The sequence below is a fragment of the Anolis carolinensis genome, chromosome 1, assembly GCF_035594765.1.
Source record: "Anolis carolinensis isolate JA03-04 chromosome 1, rAnoCar3.1.pri, whole genome shotgun sequence".
NCBI classification, from domain to species: Eukaryota; Metazoa; Chordata; class Lepidosauria; order Squamata; family Dactyloidae; genus Anolis; species Anolis carolinensis.
Window position 1 is genome coordinate 72,094,348 of NC_085841.1, and position 21,485 is coordinate 72,115,832.

Consider the following 21,485-nt stretch of genomic DNA (forward strand, 5'->3'; position numbering starts at 1 on the left):
CATAGGGATTTCTTAGGCAAGGAGTACTGAGAGTCACACTTCACAGTTAATAAATACAAAATGGCCATTGTAAGGGAAGTATTATTATCTTTACCATTGGCTATGTTGACTAAAGTTGCTGGGATTTGTAATCCAACCAACATCCAGAGGGCTCCTACACATGCTTGAGACCATTAAAATAGCATCTAGTAGCCATTAAATCCAAGATCTAAACATATTTAGCAGCGTTGAAAAGAAGAACATTTGTCTTCTACCACTGACATCTATCTTTAGCTTCCTCTAACTTTACACATACACACATACAGTAAAACAAAGCTTTGGTTTAACCCAGTTTTTATAAAATATCTAGGGTATGAATATAGGTAACCAGAAAAGTGCCGACATTGGTAAGTGGCAGCCTTCCAAAAATGGCAACTTTACACAGGAACTTCTACATATAAGTACTCTAAGAAATGATACCATGTGTAGCTGAGATGATGTCCCATCGAAAAATCTGCTGTTATTACACATTATATACTTGTTCCCACAACTTATAAAAGATGCAACAAGCAGTAATATACAGTAGAGTCTCGTTTATCCAATGTAAATGGGCCGGCAGAACGTTGGATAAGCGAATATGTTGGATAATAAGGAGAGATTAAGGAAAAGCCTATTAAACACCAAATTAGGTTATGATTTTACAAATTAAGCACCAAAACATCATGTTATACAACAAATTTTACAGAAAAAGTAGCTCAATACACAGTAGGCTATGTAGTATTACTGTATTTATGAATTTAGCACCAAAATATCACGATGTATTGACAACATTGACTACAAAAATGCGTTGGATAATCCAGAACGTTGGATAAGCGAGTGTTGGATAAGTGAGACTCTACTGTACATGAATCATAAGTTTGTTATAATCACAATAATAATTGCTATTTCTTTCCTGTAGAAGGGAGTTTCCAACAATTAAAACAAACTTCTCTTTCATTGTATATTACTGCTTGTTGCATCTTTTATAAGTTGTGGTAACAAATATATGTTTGTGATACCTTTATTATTGTAATAGTGAATTATTGTTTTGCTGATTCTTGGGCATCCATTTTCTTTATATTGCACATTATATCTCATTACAGTAATGTCAATTTTTGCTCCGTCTAAATAGAGGTCCCCTATTTGCAATCATTCTCTTGCTCTTTCTCCACTACCAAAACATTTTTCCTTTGTTTACTACTTTCTGTTGAAATGCAATCCTATATATTAATAGTGAACTCATTCTCCAAGTGCCTGTAATGGGATTATATATGCACAAGACACGTATCAGGAAGCAAAAACATTAAAAAGAAGTTCAGAAGGAAGACTAACTGTGTGGAAGAGCAAACAGCCCATTGAGAAAAGAATATTCTCGGTGGGGAAGGGGCACTGACTGTTGGTGTTGCTACTCGGCAAATGAGGAGAGTCCTCATCCAAACTGTGAATGCAATGAGTAGTCCACACACAGTGCAACATTTTACTACAGTTCACAATTCTTAAATTCTAGTCCTCATTAGTGCCAGTTGCCTTTTCCAACATTACACTTTAAATGTTGAACATGTAACAGATTTAAAAACAAAATTGTTACTGTTACATTGATTTTTTAAATCTCAATTTATCTTTACAATACAGTCCTGGCTTCTGGAATGATTCGTTTTCTATCTTTTTATTTTTGTACATCTGAATACTATTTTGTGTGTGAGTTTATTTGAAAAATGTGATTCGTCTTTTTTGGGTCAATACCTCATGCATACAGATCCACGAGAGCTAATTGTTCTAGATGAGCATACAATTGGTAAGGGAACAGTTTGCAAGGTCAAAAACTAAGTTGCCAAATAGATTTAGTGTCCCAAGTGCTTTCAATTGGAGCAGTGTTTTCTGTCTTTTCTTGTATGCAGAACCAACAGCGTACTTGGGGGAGCTATTATTCTGACTGCACCATGAAAGAGTCCAATCTGTGCATGACCTTGACATATAATTGGAATTCTAGTCCAAACAAAACACTCAGCAGGTGTCTTCTTTTAAATGAAACTACTCAACAAAAGGGTTGTTGTATGTCTTTCGGGCTGTGTGGCCATGTTCCAGAAGCATTCTCTCCTGACGTTTCGCCCACATCTATGGCAGGCATCCTCAGAGGTTGTGAGGTATGGATAAACTAAGTAAGGAAAGGAAAGAATATATATCTGTGTCCAAGGTGTGGCAAGAGTCCTTTGTCACTGGGAGCCAGCATTAATGTTTCAGTTAATCACCCTAATTAGCATTGGAGATGTTTTGTCCCTTGCCTGGGGGCATCCTTTGTTCAGTCAAGCCTTCATTGTGTTGGTTCCCATCTACTGTTTTGATTTTGGAGTTTTGTAATACTGGTAGCCAGATTTTGTTCATTTTCATGGTTTCTTCCTTTCTGTTAAAGTTGTCCACATGCTTGTGGATTTCAATGGCTTCTCTGTGTAGTCTGACATGATAGTTGTTGGAATGGTCCAGCATTTTTGTGTTCTCAAATAGTATCCTGTGTCCAGGCTGGTTCATCAAATGCTCTGCTATGGCTGATTTCTCTGGTTGAATTAGTCTGCAGTGCCTTTCATGTTCTTTGACTCTTGTTTGGGCGCTGCGTTTGGTGGTCCCTATGTAGACTTGTCCACAGCTGCATGGTATCCGGTAGACTCCTGCAGAAGAGAGAGGATCCCTCTTGTCCTTCGCTGACCGTAGCATTTGTTGGATTTTCTTCGTGGGTCTGTAGATAGTTTGTAGGTTGTGCTTCTTCATCATTACTTAGTTTATCCATACCTCACAACCTCTGAGGATTCATTACTTAGTTTATCCATACCTCACAACCTCTGAGGATGCCTGCCATAGATGTGGGCGAAACGTCAGGAGAGAATGCTTCTGGAACATGGCCACACAGCCCGAAAGACATACAACAACCCTGTGATCCCGGCCATGAAAGCCTTCGACAACACATACTCAACAAAAGTTCAGAATTTTCCACAGACCACTTTCCTTGATGAAACCCTCACTCAACATCCATTTGTGCCCTAACTTTATTTGTGATTGTAAAGAGCCCCAAACCTAGTCATCTATGGTGAATAAGTATCACACATAGGTGACCAGAGTAGATTCTGTATATTTAAAAGTTGTTTCTTTTTCAAAATCTCTCACTACCTGTATTCCACACAAAAAAAAAAACCCTCTAGTAAACATGTATTTAGATACGAGCACTGTGGAAAATGGAGCCCCCGGTGGCACAGTGGTTAAACCCTTGTAACTGTAGGACTGCTGATATGAAGGTTGGGTTGCTGACCTGAAGGTTTGCCAGTTTGAATCCAACCCAAGGAGAGCGCGTATGACCTCCCTCTATCAGCTCCAGCTCCATGTGGGGACATGAGAGAAGCCTCTCACAAGGATGGTAGAGCATCAAAACATTTGGGCGTCTCCTGGGCAGCGTCCTTGCAGATGGCCAATTCAACTCCAGAAGCAACTTGCAGTTTCTCAAGTCGCTCCTGACACACACACAAAAACCTGCGGAAAATACGTGTTTTTATAGGCATTGTAGGAAGCTGCCTTCTTTCAACTCTTCTAAGAAGACTTGATACCACTTCTGCGTTGAATTTCATTTTAGCACGTTATGCACACTAAAGGGAAATTAATATACCAGGCTTCCTATATCTATCAACATCCCCTTCATAGATTACCGGTATACAGTGTGGGTTTCAATATTTAATATCTCCTTCATTTTTGTTTTTAATTTACAATACCGTAGCATCATATACAGTATATATGGGGAACATAACACTACATTATATGTAAAATCTTTTCAAAAATATTTCAGGAAGTTATTAAAACATCAGACACTTTTGTGATTTGGGCCCACCCTGTATTAAGCAGGATCAACTGTAAACTGTTATATTTAAAGAAAGGTGATTTATAAAATAACCACTGATTCTGGGGTTTTAAACCCAGAGGAGGCACAATGTAAATATAGTTGTTACAAGAAGATCAAGTGTATTTGAATATAAGCATGCTAATTAAAAAGACCAATAAAATGTTAGATGGAAACAGATACACAGAAACAATGCTTGATGCAATAAGCTCTTTTAAAGGACCAAAGGTACCTGTGCTCCAATTATACATTATAGGAGAGGAGCTTAATGAAATGTACAAGTTACGCATGGGGACCCCCCTTAATTTTAATCAAATCAACTCTTCTAAAAGTAGCAAAGGGCACTGCAACAGAAAGCAGGGATGCTTCCCTCACCCACCCCACAATTTGAGAGCTTGGCTCTAGCCCTCTAATTTCCAGAGTAGAGATATCAGAGTTCTCCACACACCTCTCTATCTTGATAAATGCCTCCTCAAAAGAAAACAAACCAATAGAGTCAATGGCATAGGGAGGGAGGCGGGGGCGGGGGGGGGGGGGAATGAAATGCACAGATATAGGATGGGTGACACTGGCTTGAAAACAGCCCATATGAAAGGGATACAGGACTCCTAGTAGCCCACAAGCTGAATGTGAGTCAACAGTGTGATGCGGAAGCTTTAAAAACCAATGTAATTCTAAACTGCATCAATAAGAATCTAGTACCGAGATCAAAGGAGGTCACTCTATTCTGCTTTGGTCATACAGTAGAGTCTCACTTATCCAAGCCTCACTTATCCAAGCCTCTGGATAATCCAAGCCATTTTTGTAGTCAACGTTTTCAATATATCGTGATATTTTGGTGCTAAATTCGTAAATACAGTAATTACAACATAACATTACTGAGTATTGAATTACTTTTTCTGTCAAATTTGTTGTATAACATGAAGTTTTGGTGCTTAATTTGTAAAATCATAACCTAATATGATGTTTAATAGGCTTTTCCTTAATCCCTCCTTATTATCCAAGATATTCGCTTATCCAAGCTTCTACTGGCCCGTTTAGCTTGGATAAGTGAGACTCTACTGTACCTCACTTGGAATATTGTGTTCAGTTATGGGCAGCGCAATTATACTGACAAGCTGGAACATGTCCAGAAAAGGGCAAATAAAACAATCAAAGGTCTGGAAACCAAGCGCTATTGGGAACGGCTGAGGGAGCTGGGTCTCTTTAGCCTGAAGAAAATAAGGCTGAGAGGGGACAGGACAGCCATATTTAAATAGCTGGAAAAAATGTCACGTCACATAGAGAAGGAGGCAAGCTTGTTTTCTGCTGCTCTGGAGACAAGGAAATGGAGCAACTGATTCTCTGAAGTTTTATTTTAAAAAGGCTGGATGGCCATCTGTTAGGAGTGCTTTGATTATGTGTTCCTGTATGGCAGGGGGTTGGACTGGATAGCACTTGGAGTCTCTTCCAATGCTATTATTCTAATTTAACATTTCAAATCATTTCTAATCTATGGCGACCCTAAGATAAACATATCATAAGGTTTTCTTGACACGATTTATTCAGAAGAGGTTTGCCATTGCCTTCCTCTGAGGCTGAGAGAATATGACTTGCCCAAAGGCAACCAGAGGGTGGCCATGCCTGGGTGGAGAGTCAAAGCCTGGACTCCAGAGTCATAGTCCAGTCCTCAAACTATCATAGCACATTGGCAGCTACCTTTACCCACCTAATTTTTGCTTCTGAGAACCACAAAGACGTCAGCTGTTTATTCCCTCAAGGTCCTGCTCCATTACCACTAGAAGCAGATAGCACAGTCTGAAACAGCTATGTTTCTCTCGAAATCAATAAAATTGTCCTTGCAAGGAGGGAGGAGGAAAGAGAGGCTGAGAGACTGAGCCTCACTGGCTCTTGGGGAAAGAGCTCACGTCAAGCAATTGCTCAATGCAAAAAACATATAGCAAATGCCAAAACAAATCATCCATTCCTGCCCTGCCTTACCAACCACATAATGAAGGCATAACCATTTGCCTAAAGAGCCCACACATACATACACACAGAGGGAGAAAAAAACATGTGCACAGCTAATTGGGTTATCCGTAATTCATCATTCTCCCAATGAGACACTCACTGTCTACTTTTTTTAAAAAAGGAAAAGGAGTGACATTAAGATCAGAATCCAATGGTAAAACTGATACTAATTAGATATTTTCAAAGGACTGAATTCCAGTAAAAGGTGGCTCTATTTCAGTGAAGACTTTTGATGTAGCTATAAAATGTGGAAGCTGGTGGCTGAGATTCACAGACAATACATGATCCAAAGAGGTTGCCTATCATTATCACTCTCTCTAATCTATCAGTCCAGGCTCAATCAAGCAAACCAAAGGTGCCTCGGACTATCTTTGGCTTGTTAATTTCTTTTATTCTTTCCCTACTAATCATTCTGTGAACCACTTGATCGTTTGTTTATTGTTGGTCGGTTCTCTACAAAACTATGTTCTTCTATCTTTTAAGTGACACACTAGAATCAAAACAGCTTCCACGCCCTGGTCCTTAATTCTCATTTCCAGCAATTAAAGATTGTTCTTACTGATTAATATTGGTGTTAAAAGCTTTAGCTGTTTTAAACCAATTAAAGCTTGCAAGCTGTAGTGAAGATAGGAACTTGTAGACCTAGAGTGTCAAACAAGACTTCAACATCCAGGCCTCCAGCTGTCCCAAATTCCATCCCATGGGAGTTTCTTTCCTTATAACACTATTTTCTCTTGTTATTTCAGTGTTTGGCTGCTGCGTTTTGTTGTACCTGTGGGCAGAGAGCAGCACCTGCCGAAGCAGCAGGGGCACCTGTAATGCAGAGTAAAAGGAACCCATCACATGCCCCATTTGTTATGAATGCAAGAAAGGAAAACCTGATTGCATTGTTCACTGGCATACTACCAATACAGTACTCCTATTTCTTTCTTCCCAAAAATCGAATAAGTGGACTATCATTGCAACCTTTAATTCGTTTAATCAGTGGTTTAGTCAGGTAATGCTTTAGGACTACTTTTAAACAGTAAAGGCACACAATTTACTGGTAGGTTTGACCATGAAGGAGATGATTTCTAAGACTAAAACTGGCCCTCCTCGCTTGTGGATTTCACCTTCACAAATTTGATGATTCAAGGATTTGATTAATATGCTCTAAGAATCTCTAGGTCCTCCAACACGACTCTACAGTCAATTTCTATCATATAGCTCCAATCAAAAACCTAGAGATTCTTAGAACATACCGTATTAATCAAATAAATATTTTACAAACACCAGCTTCAGGAAAATGTATTTTAAGCATATGATCAGCTTATATTAATATTCTTAAGTACCTCTTGGGCCTTATTTTTCTTGCCTTTCTTTTTTGTCCTTTCTTTGTATCCATGCTTTTTAAAAATCTAACAAAAGTGTGGGGGAGGAATTTACTTAAAAAAATAAACAAAGTGAAAGCAATCTTGATTTCTCCACAAATCCTCTGGTCAAATATTCTCCATTTCAGTTTTAAAAGCTGCACAACAGGCAAGGTTCTCTAAAGAACCACATATAAGAAAGTTAATAGTAATTATTACTCAGTCTTCAAGCATTTAGGTGTTTGACAGTCACCTTCCACAAAACTCAGTTCCTACATAGCAATTATTTTCTGAATCACTAAATTCAAATTGTTCTATGCAGTATTTATGAAACAAAGATTACCCATCATAAAGCTGATACTGAAAAAGTCAAGGTGTATCTTTTATTGGACCCATAAATTCAGACTTTTGCAAGAATCCACAACTCTTTATGAATAGCTTTTCACAGGAAAATAAGAGGTAAGACTTTATTACCTACCCAAGTGATAGGCTGCCTACGTGCTTAGGCTGGCCCATGAGCAAATGTGAGGTTGGTTACATGAAGGTTATGTTACATGAAGGATACTAATTGTGCATCTCACCCACCAAAGAAGTACAATAACTCAGAGAAAAATCACCAGTTCAATGTAGGAAGCCCACATGGCATATATGAGATTTTATTAAACTGTCCAGACTCTCCTAGAAAACCGCAGCTTCTATGTGGAGTCTCAAGGCAAGAAAGGTAGATAGAGGAGGCAAAAGAATGGTTTACCTCAAGGAAGCGTTCTTGCACCAACCTTGTTTAACATCTTCACAAACAATCAGCCCCAACCACCACTCACAAAGAGCTTTATATATGCTGATGACCTTGGCCTTACAACACAAGCAAAAGATTTTGAAACAGTTGAAAAACAACTCACTAATGCCTTGAAAGATCTCTCCAGCTACTACAAAGAGAACCACCTGAAGCCTACCCCCGCCAAGACACAAATGTGTGCTTTCCACCTATGTAACCGTGAAGCCAACAAGAAATTGAAAATTACCTGGGAAGGCCAAGAGCTCAAACACTGTTTCCATCCTAAATATCTTGGTGTCACCTTAGATCAAACACTAACATATAGGAAATGCTGCATGAACACCAAGCACAAAGTAGCTCCACGCAACAACATCCTGTGGAAACTTACTGGTAGCGCATGGGATCCAGACCCAAAAGTAATAAGAACATTAACCCTGGCCTTGCCAGGAGCCCCCCGTGGCATAGAGGGGTAAAGCCTTGTGACTTGAAGGTTGGGTTGCTGACCTGAAAGCTGCCAGGTTCGAATCCCACCCGGGGAGAGCGCGGATGAGCTCCCTCTATCAGCTCCAGCTCCATGCGGGGACACGAGAGAAGCCTCCCACAAGGATGGTAAAAACACCAAAACATCCGGGCGTCCCCTGGGCAATATCCTTGCAGACGGCCAATTCTCTCACACCAGAAGCGACTCAGGTTGCTCCTGACACGGAAAAAAAAAGCCCTGGCCTTGTCTTACTCAACTGCTGAGTATGCTTGCCCTGTTTGGCACAAGTCTGTCCACACGAAGCAGGTGAACATAGCACTGAACGAAACATGAAGAATAATCACAGGATGCCTTAAACTTACACCTGTTTATTAACTCTACAAGCTAGCTGGCATTTACCCCTGCCCCCAATGTGCGACAGGAAGTTACTGCTAACTGTGAGAGAAGTACGGTTGAACACTGTGAAAGCCACCCACTGTATGACTATTAGCCTCCTCCCAGTAGACTCAAATCAAGGAAAAGCTTCATGAGAACCACCACTCCTCTCAATGTTCCCCCAGCAGAAGCAAGAGTATCCCTCTGGGCAACTAAATCAGGCAATTCCAACTGGATGGACCCCCACAAGGGTCTTTCTCCAGGGGCAAACCAAGAATGAGCAATTTGGAAGTCCCTGAACAGACTCAGAAATGGAGTGGGCAGATCAAAAGACAATCTGGCAAAATGGCACTACCTAGAAGAATCCTCCACCTTGTGCGACTGTGGAGCAGAACAAACAATTCAGCACCTGTATGCTTGCCCACAATGCCCTGCCTCATGTACAGAGGAAGAATTGTTGAAAGCTACAGACAATACGGTCGCTGTTGCCCATTTTTGGTCAAAAATAATTTAGCCACTTGTGTTCCCTCTATTTTTATCAGTTTTATGCTTATTTGTGCAGTGCTTTTGACACGAAATAAATAAATTGAAGACAAGATGATGTGACCTTAAAACAGTTCATCTGCTCTCTTTTTTAAAGAAAGTATTCTCAAGATTGTATTTTTTTAAATCCCTGGGATAACACAACCTGAGAACGCACAGCAATTGAAATTTTATACCAAGAACTTGCTATCAATGGAAACAGCCAAAACTTGCCACTGGCAAACACTGACATAGGCAGGGCTTCCTTCCTAAACCAAATTCACTCCTCAATAGCCCAGGTTGCACTTCCTATCCAGTACAAGTTTAACAAATAAACCCTATGAAAATCATAGCCATAAGAAGCAGAGCATATATTCTGCAAAGACAAAAAAAAATCAAATCATCAATTTCCTAGCAACTCAGGTAAACAATTTCAATTTAGCAGAATTATAAGGTTCCACAACTGAGATCCAAGAGATGGGGAACCTCCAAATGTTGCTGGATCCCAATTTACACCAGTCTCAACCAGCAGATATAATGCGAGAAGACAGATTCTCCACCTTTTCTTAGGGACCTGGGATCCTTTCAGACTACACAATGTTTTGCAGTTCATCTGCCATGACAATATCCTATGGAATTCTGGGCTCTGTAGAGCAGAAGAGAAAATCCAAAGAGCAACAAAAACATTTCTCTCAAAAGCAAAACAAAGCATACCCTCAGGATCACATTAGTATGCAAACCAAGTTTCAGAGATCTAGGTTTCATGATTTTGCAGCTGTGATGAAGACAGACAGTTACAGGGGAGTCAGTACACTGTGGAAGAAGAAACACCACTGTTTCCAGAGAAAAGACCGTACTGTTGCTTGATGCTTGTTGCGTTTATTGCCTGCTGCTCCTCTCTCATCTGAACCCCTGCCTGTGTGCAACACAGCTCACAAATTGTAGTAACCCAATTTCTCTAAGAGTGAGCCACCATTTTCATGATCTATACTAAAACTTCTTAAACTTTGTCAACCCCTGATCCTTTTTCACCAATATATAGGTATATAAAATAGGTATTCAAATTTTTTTTAAAAAAAATTGGATGGTTAAATCCACTAGCCCAGGGCCATGAATATGGGGGTCATGAAAATCAGTGTATGTCTAAGTTCCAAGTATATAAAAACCAAATCCCATAGGTGGGCCGGGATTTGGTTCCAAGACCTTCCATGGGTACCAAAATCCATGGATGCTCAAGTCCCATCATATACAAGGGTGTAGTAAAATGATGTGCCTTATATCAAAAGGCAAAGTCATGGTTTGGTTTTTGGATGGATATCTATATCTATTGCTATACACATACACACACACACACACACACACACACATATACTCATACACTGTATTTCACCACATAATATTTGCACACACACCCTTTCTCCCCCAAAAGGAGGGAAATGTGCTATTATGTAGGTTGTAATCATGTCAGGAGCAACTTGAGAAACTGCAAGTCACTTCTGGTGTGAGAGAATTGGACATCTGCAAAGATGTTACTCAGGAGACACCCGGATGTTTGATGTTTTACCATCCTTGTGGGTGGCTTCTCTCATGGTCCATGTATGGGGTGATGCAGCTGACAGAGGTAGCTCATCCGCTCTCTCAGGATTTGAACCGCCCCGGCGGTCCTGCTGGCACAAGGGTTAAACCCATTGCGCCTCAGGGGGCTCCACTATTATGTAGTGAAATGGAATAATGCTTTCAAGCCGTAAATGGTTAAATCTGTGGATATGAAGGGTCCATACTAATCCAAGCCAAGTTCTGCGGTATGATCCTTAAGGTATTTTAAGGTATGCTCCTTAAAATAACAACAACAAAAATAGATTTCCTTCAAGCAAAGGGAGACAGTTGGGGAGAAGTTAGGGCAATAAATGTCTGGAGGGACTGGCAGGGATCTCCTTCTCGGCACTTATGTATTTCCCTTGTCTTTCCTACAATCCGTAATGCTAGTGTGTCCACAAATCGATTTAATTTATTATGTTAATCTACATGTTTTTATTTTAAAAGACTAATATTAATGACATATTCATTTTTAAAAACTAATACCATACTGAGGGGATGTGGTGCATGCCATGGGGCATCTTGCAAGCTGCCCCATTTTGTTATAAATAACAACTTACTGTATGTACTAATTGTGCATTACAGTATAAAATGGCTTACAACTGTAATTTCAAAAACAAGGCGCTTGGAAAAACCAGACAAAGAGGGGGAAAGAATTTGATCTGTCCTTAAACCTCATCACCCATACATTTGGAACATTCAAGGGTAACTTGAGGATTTTGACATTTCTTCATCTTGTTCAAATCACTGACACGCAGTAAAGTATGTAGTTTTAGCTTCAAGTACTAAAAACATTCCTTATTGTTTTTGTAAGTATTTTTGTGCAAATATTGACTGCAATCTACATGCACTTAGGTCAAAGAAAGCGACCCCGAATTCAATGAGATTTAGGTCAGAATAAAGATAACAAGCAGGATTCATACTAGAGACTATGAATAAATTACCAGAACATCTCAAACATCTTCATGTTTTATATAGCACAATTTTTTCTAGGTTTTTGAATAGTGACTCATCTATCACCGTGGAGTGCACCTCCCCTTCAGTTCCCTTCCACACTCATTTTTTTGATCTAGCCTTAACCTTTCTCTTTCCTCTTATTATCAAGACTGCCTACTAGATAATCTAATGCTTTCCAGTCCCCTCCTTTATTTGGTAGGCTATGACGGCCATCACTATAGAAATTTGATTGCTGTAATAAAACCAAGAAAAATCTTAATCATAAAAATGGCTATCTTTCCATAAATGTATGTACAGTATAATGTTTTCTTGCTATTTGACTTCAATAGGTATTATGAAGTGTCATACACACTCATATTGCTTTAAGACAGCTTTTTAAATAAGACCACAAAAGTTACACAAGCAAAAGATCATTAGCCAACAGAAAAAGCTTCCTAGATGTCTATCCTTCAACAACCCACACAAAAGAGAGTATGATGGTAGGGAGGGGCAGAGTACAGCCATTGATTACTGTGGCTCAAGGTCCATGTGAGCCAAATTCCCCAAAGGAAAATTTCCAGGTTCTGGGACAGAACACCCCTTCCCTCTACAACTGGCCCACTCCGCTGCATTGAATCTTTTGTTGTTAACAGCTAGTGGGCAACTGGTAAAATATTGTACACACTCGACTGTAAATTGACAAATTTTCATACAGAAAAATTAACTCTGAAAACCCAGGTTGACTTATCCAATGCTGAAATACGATCCCTGGGGAAGGTAACAGCAACCCACCCCAGTATTCATGCCATAAAAACTAAATGGATCAGTACAACCAGAGAAATGTCGGTATATCATCAGAAGATAGGACTCCCAGGTAGGAAAATGGTCAAAATGCTACTGGGGAGGAACAGAGGACTAGTTCAACTAGCTCCAGATGTGATGACGCAGTTAGCTCAAATCTGAAAAGAAAGGTAACGGCCAACAGTGCTGGAGGAGAACGACAAATCCGATGTTCTAAAGATCAAGACACTATAGGAACCTGGAATGTAAGATCTATGAGCCAGGGCAAACTGGATGTGGTTATTGGTGAGATGTCAAGATTAAAGATAGACATTCTGAGAGTCAGTGAACTGAAATGGACTGAAATGGGCCACTTCACAACAGATGACCACCAGATCTACTACTGCGGACAAGAAGAACACCGAAGAAATGTAGTAGCCTTCATAATTAATAACCAAGTTGCCAAAGCAGTGATTGGATATAACCCAAAAAATGATAGAATGATCTCAATTCGAGTTCAAGGCAAGTCGTTTAACATCACAGTGATAGAAATATGCGCCCCAACCACAGCTGCTGAAGTAGAATTAGATCAGTTCTATGAGGATCTGCAACACCTACTGGATAATACACCTAAAAGAGACATTATTTTCATTATAAGAGATTGGAATGCTAAGGTGGGCAGTCAAATGACAACCGGGATCACAGGCAAGCATGGTCTGGGACAGCAAAATGAAGCAAGATGTAGGCTGCTAGAATTTTGCCAGGAAAACTCACTGTGCATAACAAACACTCTCTTCCAACAACCTAAAAGAAGGCTTTATACATGGACTTCACCAGATGGTCAACACCAACATCAGATTGACTACATCCTTTGCAGCTAAACGTGGTGGACATCCATCCAGTCGGTGAAAACAAGACCTGGAGCTGACTGTAGTTCAGATCACGAACTTCTTATTGCACAATTTAGAACCAAACTAAAGAGAATGGGGAAAAGATGCAGACCAATTAGATATGATCTCACAAATATTCCTAGTGAATATGCAGTGGAGGTGAAGAATAGATTTCAGGAACTAGATTTATTGGAGTCCCAGAAGAACTATGGACAGAAGTTCACAACATTGTTCACGAGGCGGCAACAAAGTACGTCCCAAAGAAAAAGAAAACCAAGAAAGCAAGATGGTTGTCTGCTGAGACACTGGAAGTAGCCCAAGAAAGAAGAAAGGCAAAAGGAAACAGTGATAGGGGGAGATATGCATGAACTTGAAGGAACTGGGGGCAGCGACTGCCAACAGAGAGCTCTGGCATGGACTGGTCCATGAGGTCACAAAGAGTCGGAAACAACTATGTGAATGAAGAAGAAGAGATTCCTTATTCCTATTCCAAAGGAATACAGGCAGTCTCCTAGTAACAAACATCCAAAATACGAACGAAACATAGTTAAGAATGGGGATTTTTTTTTTATCATGTCATAAGCAAATTGAGAACATACAGCAAGTTGCTTTTGGTGTGAGAGAATTGGCCGTCTACAAAGATGGCACCCAGGTGACGCCCAGATGTGTTACCATTCTTTGGGAGGCTTCTCTCATGTCCCCTCATGGGAAGCTGGGGCTGACAGATGGAAGCTCACCCCATCTCATGGATTCGAACCCCCAACATTTAGGTCAGCAGTTCAGCCAGCACAAGGGTTTAACCCATTGTGCCACCGCAGCCCCAAGAATAGGATGAGACAACAGGAAAGAGGGAAATTCACTCCTGGGAGAGTTATCATGGGAAAAAGAGGTCTCCACTGAAGCTTACTCACCAATACTTATTTCCACAACAAGACAATTTTTTTCAAAATCCAATTGTCACAGGGACAGAAAATGAGGTGAATACTTTTTAACAGGGGCACAGACAGTAAAACAAACATCACAGGGGTGTTAACCCATATATATGTATTTGGCTGGAGTTCTTAAAAACGTACCTGTTCCAACTTACAAATTCAACTTAGGGACAAACCTACAAAATCTATCTTGTTCAGAACTTGGGGGCTGCCTGTAAACTGAAGAGTACTGAAGGGGTCTCTTAAATCTCCTTGCAATTGAGGTAAAAGCACAGTGCATACCAGTTTTAAGGCAGTGGCAAGTCCACTCCCATATTCCTTCGGGCTCAGACTGCTGGTGGCCACCCCAGGCTTCTGGCCACCCCAGGATTATGCGGTGAAAAGAGGTGGCAGGCAGTTTTTAAAGCAGGAAGTTTTAAAGTACAAACCAGACAGTGCTGCATAGTGTTTTGATTATTGTAAGCGTTTCTACTTGTTTAATTGATTTATTATTAATTGTAATAACTATAGACTTAATTCTAGTTTATATGTCACAGGTTTTTAAATGAGTTTTTAATAATGAGAGCTGCATTAGATTTTGTTCCAAGAGAAAGAAACAGGATATAACAACAATAACGACAGCAGCAGCAACAACAACAACAACAACACTGGCCAACACACATTTTGGTGCCTCGAATGTTAGCTCTGTTTCTGAGTGTATTTGACCCAATGATTCAAAAATGGCACCAGTTTTCTCCTATCAACACTAGTGTTTGGAATACATAACATATGCCATCTATCAATCGCCATCTGCTTACCCACAGAAAACCATGATAACACATCAAGAAACTAGGGCTGGTGCAGTCTAATTCAGTTATCAGTGTCCCAAGTAACTCTAGGAACAGGCCTAAAAACCAAGACACCAAGATTTTTTTTTATTTTGGGGGGGGGGGGGTTGAGCTGTGTAACAATAGGATGTGGTGCTCTTGACTGTCATCAAAGAGGCTCCTGAAGAGCTCCCAGGACCTGTGAATGGACCAGGTGCATATGTCTCATTAGACCAATGCCCCCCACAAGCTGGGCTGGAGATCAGAGGCACCCCCTTCTCCTGGGGTAATGCAGGCGGTGGCATTTCTCAGTGCTTGGAGCAGGAAGTATGCACATTGTCTCTGCTTTTTCTAGTCAGTCTTTCTTAACGCCTTTGTAATGTTGGGTGTGCGCTTGTGTAAAAGAAGAAACAGCACACTCTGTTCACGTTCTGTTATGATTTATATGGCAGCCATGTTGTGTTTGGATGGTGTTCCTTGGCAGGATGAACATGCTACATGGCCTCTGTTGTGCTCTTTCTGCAAAGAGAGACTGTGTAAAAGTTGCTTGCAAAAGGTCTCCCATTGCACTTCTTGATGCATGGTATTTTCATACAAACAGCACCAAAATATGGAAAAAAGAGAAGTACGTAAATCACTCCTTGACTCCCAAATCTTGAGGACTTCACTGTCACATAAACATTGAAAAAATCTTAGTGAAACTTTGTACAGCTCTATCTTAGGATAGCCCCTATGCTGCCTGTCCTTTTCAACAATTTTTTTACATTATTTGTTACATGCCCTACGTTTTGCCTCCAACATATTCACAGGTCAAAGCAAATTCCATAATTTGTGGCCTAAAACTTACCCAGAGCTACCCAGATTAATTTACAATTGAATACATATTGTACAAGACTATTTTAAGATGTATACAAATACATATTATCTTGTTAAATTACTCTTTGTTCAGACCTATCCTATTTATTCTTGAATAGTGCTCACTGCTTAGTGGATAGCTTTTACTTCACACTAGGGTACAGTTGTTATATTCAGAGTTACAAAGGAACCAAGATTTTACCATCAAATCAAATGCAGTACATTACTGTATTTTCATTGACAATGTTTTAATTTACCAAACATGGGAGCCACACCATGGTTCAGGTATTATGCAAAACACCATAAACAAGTCTTGCAGCATCTTAAGCTTCTGCAAATTAGTGCCCATTTCACCAGGTGGACCTGTTTTGAACTCTTAAACCCCAATAAGGTAATTTTAATGTTCTGTGACACAAGACTGTTTAAATATTACAGTACTTGGCATTTTTGAAAAAGCCAGATTAACTTCATTCTAAAATGAAACCCATGATGCTCTATTAAAAAATACACTCAGGGCATTTGTGGAATCTGTGTCTATCTATAAAGGTAAAGTTGTCCCTTGACACTAAGGCGAGTCATGTCCAACTCTGCGGGGTGGTGCTCATCTCCATTTCTAAGCCAAAGAGCTGGCGTTGTCCATAGACACCTCCTAGGACATGTGGCCAGCATAACTGCATGGAGCGCTGTTACCTTCCCGCAGAAGTGGTACTGATCCACGCACATTTGCATGTTTTCAAACTGCTAGGTTGGCAGAAGCTGTGCCTAACAGTGGGAGCTCATCCCGCTCCCTGGATTCGAACCGCTGGCCTTTTGGTCAACAAGTTCAGCAGCTTCAGCAGCTCAGTGGTTTAACCCGCTGAGCCATCGGGGGGACGCGTCTATCTATAAAAGACAGTAAATCGGGTTTTTTTAATGGTGTTCATTGATATGATGTGAAATGTGGGGGGCTACGTTTTGCAGTTCAACATCTTAAATTTCACAAACAAGCCTCGAAAAGATGACATTTAAAACCAATCTTAACCATTTTTTGGTTTGTTGCAAACATTCACCTTCTTTATCAGACACTCTCATTTAAAACAAACAAACAAACAAAAAAGCTTATGACTCAAAGAAGGGTTTGCCTTGAGCTGACAGAGGAAATGGGCCTGGTAGTACAAGATATGGTATAGAATTGTTTTCTTTTTAAAAGAAACGTAATGGTTCTCACTGAATGACTCCTTATATCCCACTGGCTACTATACAGCCAAACTACTTCACTTTTTTCTGAGAATGTAACAACACTGATACTAACTGAACTGGAATAAATATTATCTGCAAACAAAAGGAGGACCTACTCTAGCCAACAAATTACCATTTACCTTAAATGATAGGTTTTCATTAATGGTGTTAAATGAGAGACAAAAGCCAACATCAATGCCGAAGCCACAAATATCACTCGCTATGCTTGATCTGGGAATGTATCAAAACACCATCTGTAGCAACAGGAAAACCATACAGAAGAGGGCCTTGGGTGGATCTACAATGTAGAATGAATGCAGTCTGACACCACTTTAACCACCATGGCTCAATCCTATGGTAATTCTGGGAGTTGTAGTTTGGTGAGGCACCAGCACTCTTTGGCAGCGAAGGCTAAAGACCTTGTAAAACTATAGCATTGAGTCGTGGCATTAACTTTGTTCGTGGTTTTACTATACATTAGAACTGTATTCTCAATTCGCTTCTGACACGATAAATAAACGAATAAATGGCATCAAACTGCATTCATTCCACAGTGTAGATTAACCACTTCTCAATTCCAGATTCCGTTTCCTCGGGGTACTAGTGTTCAAGCCTTTTCATACCTGAACCATCCAGAATCACCAGAAAGAAATAAAAATACAAAAACGTCTGGCTCAAAAGACTAGGTGGCCTTTCCAGGAGGAGTGAGGCCCCCATAGGTCAATGAGACCAGCCACTTTTTCAAGCAACACATCTTCCCTTCTAGTGTGACAGTCGCCACCAGGTACACCTTTGTAACACTGGAGAGTCCATCCCTATGCAAGGTTAGAAAACAACATTTCTCAGCCGGCTACAAGCTCTTGGAAAAAGAGACCGCTTTGCTGCAAACCCCAGCCCTCCATTTCCCCGCCAAACAAGGGGCTTCATTCCAGACACACACTCTCCTCTTCTATACATCTTTTTAGATTAGAGGCTAGACAAAAACACAGATGTATGGGGAGGGAGGGAGGGAAGGAACCAGGTGGTCCAGCAGAACAAAAGAACATGAAGCAGAAGCCACTTGGCTCTTGGTGTGAGTGTGCATTTCCCTCCCCCCCCCCCCAATCCACCCACACAAACATACACAAAAGACCAATTTCTTCCTTCTTACTCATTGGATACCCTTCAACCTACCAACCCACCCCTCTGGGCAATCTGGTCTCCATATTCCCATACACACACATAGATAGATATAAATACACACACACACACACACATATAAATATATACATAAACACACACACACACACAATACCCATCTCTTTAGTCTTCTCATTAGACACCCTTAGACCCTTCAAACCCACCCACTCCCCCCTCTGGGCAAACTCCATATTCCCATATACAGACATACATATATAAGTATACACACACATATACATACATACATATACATACATACACATATACAGACATATATACTATATATATATATATATATATATATACACACACACACACACACATACATATACAAATATACATATACATGAACACACATATATAAACACATATATTGTATCTAGAAACACAAATGAATATATAGGTACTGTTCCATAATCTGGGCGGAGGTATGCCTATATAATATATAGAAATATAAACACACCCAATATTTATGTATGTTTGTATATATAATATATGTGTGTATATATGTGTTTGTATATATACACACACACACATATTATATATGCAGACTCACAAATAAATATATAGGTATTGTTTCATTGTCCAGGTGGAGGCATACCTATATACTATATATAAATATAAACATACACAATATTTATGAGTGTTTGTATATATGTGTGTGCATATGTGTGTTTGTATATACAAACACATACAAATACAAATACACACATATTATTATATGCAAACACACAAATATATAGGTACTGTTCCATTATCCAGGCAGAGGTATACCTATATTCTATATATAAATATAAACATACACAATATTTATGCGTGTTTGTATATGTGTGTGTTTGTATATATACACACAAAAACACACACATATATTATGCAAATACACAAATAAATATAGGTACTGGTCATTATCAGGGCGATGGTATACCTATAAATTATATATAAATATAAACAAACACACATATATTGCATATGCAAACACACAAATAAATATTGGTACTGTTCATTATCAGGGCAGAGGTATACCTATAAATTTAAAGAAACACAATATGTAGGTGTGTTTGTGTGTATATGTGTGTGCGTTGATACACACATTTTATATATGCAGACACACAAATCAATATATGGGTACTGTTCCATTATCCGGGTGGAGGTATACCTATATACTATATATAAATATAAACACCTATAAACATATATACATATATCCTACGCACACACATTTCTATTAAACAGAGAGAGAGACAAACAACCCATTGCCAATCCTCGGTGGAGCACAAAAGAGACAACAAACCAATGCACCTGGATGTGCACAAAACAGCAGAGGGAAAGGAGAGGGGAGCATAAAGACGTCCAGGTACACACACACAAAACGCACACGATCAAAGCGACCCTGCATCTTGCAAAAGGGAAGCAGGAGAACGGGAGGAGAGAAAGAGATGAGGGAAGGAGGGGGGATTGCAAAGAGCTGCTGCAATCCGAAGGCGGGTGGGAAGGAAGGGAGGGAGGGAGGGAGGGAAGGAAGGAAGGAAGGGACGCCTGGCTGACCTCTCTCTCTCTCTCTCTCCAAGGAGGCTGCTTCCCCTCGCCCAGGCTGCCTTGCCTTGCCTTGCCTTCCTCCTCGCCAGCTTGGTCCCCGTTCCCGACAAGCCCAGCCTGGCTCTCCCGGCCGAGCGGCGGCGGCGGCGGCTTCTGCTGCTGCTGGGCCTGGCTCCCTTTCACGTGACGCAGCCACATGATCTCACAGCTCGCCTTTCGCTCAAAGCCCCGCCGCCGCCGCCACTGCTACGGCCACCGTCTCGCCCGCTCCCTTTCTGGAACGCCGGCGAGCAGCGCGGCTCTTGAGCGCGTGCAGAGTGCGCTTTGGTTTTTGCCCCGGCGTCGCGTGGATTGGCCTCCTAGGATGCAGCAGTTTGCAGTTTGACACCACTTTCAATGCTATATGGAGTAATGGGAGTTGTAATTTTACAAGGCCAGAACTACACCTCCAGTGCTCCTATAGCATTGAGCCAAGGCAGTCAAAGACCCCCTTCCCCCCAAAGCTACATATAGAATCATGGAATCACAGAGTTGTAAGAGACCTCATGGGCCATCCAGTCCAACCCCCTGCCAAGAAGCAGGAAAAATCATTCAAAGCATCCCCGAAAGATGGCCATCCAGCCTCTGCTTAAAAGCCTCCAAAGAAGGAGCCTCCACCACACTCCGGAACAGAGAGTTCCACTGCTGAACAGCTCTCACAGTGAGGAAGTTCTTCCTGATGTTCAGGTGGAATCTCCCTTCCTGAAGTTTGAAGCCATTGTTCCGCGTCCTAGTCTGCAGGGCAGCAGAAAATGAGCTTGCTCCCTCCTCCCTATGACTTCCCCTCACATATGTATACATGGCTATCATGTCTCCTCTCAGCCTTCCAGCTTGTCAACATCTCCCTTAAATTGCAGTGCCCAGAATTGGACACAGTATTCCAGGTGTGGTCTGACCAAGGCGGAATAGAGGGGTAGCATGACTTCCCCTGGATCTAGACACTATACTCCTATTTATGCAGCCCCAAATCCCATTGGCTTTTTTGCTGTCACATCACATTGTTGGCTCATGTTTAACTTGTCAACGAGGACTCTAAGATCTTTTTCACACATACTGCTATCAAGCCAGGCATCATCCCCCATTCTGTATTATTGCATTTCATTTTTTCTGCTGAAGTGAAGTATCTTGCATTTGTCCCTGTTGTCTGTCTAGTTAAGATCATTTTGTCTAGTTTGTTAAGATCATTTTGAATTCTGCTCCTGTCTTCTGGCGTGTTAGCTATCCCTCCCAGTTTGGTGTTGTCTGCATATTAGTCTGGCGTGGCTTGTTTTTGACAAATCCGTGTTGACTATTAGCGATGACCGCATTTAT

General features: G+C 40.7%; 1 protein-coding gene across 1 annotated transcript in view; it reads right to left on the reverse strand.

Moving 5' to 3' along the window:
- tulp4 (TUB like protein 4) overlaps positions 1 to 20,329 on the reverse strand; it is a 114,444-nt gene extending 94,115 nt beyond the window's left edge. The window contains exon 1 of the mRNA XM_003215770.4: positions 20,145 to 20,329. The gene's annotated coding sequence lies outside the window, so the exon portion shown is untranslated. The remainder of the gene's footprint in view (positions 1 to 20,144) is intronic.
- Between the last annotated feature and the right edge of the window lie 1,156 nt (positions 20,330 to 21,485).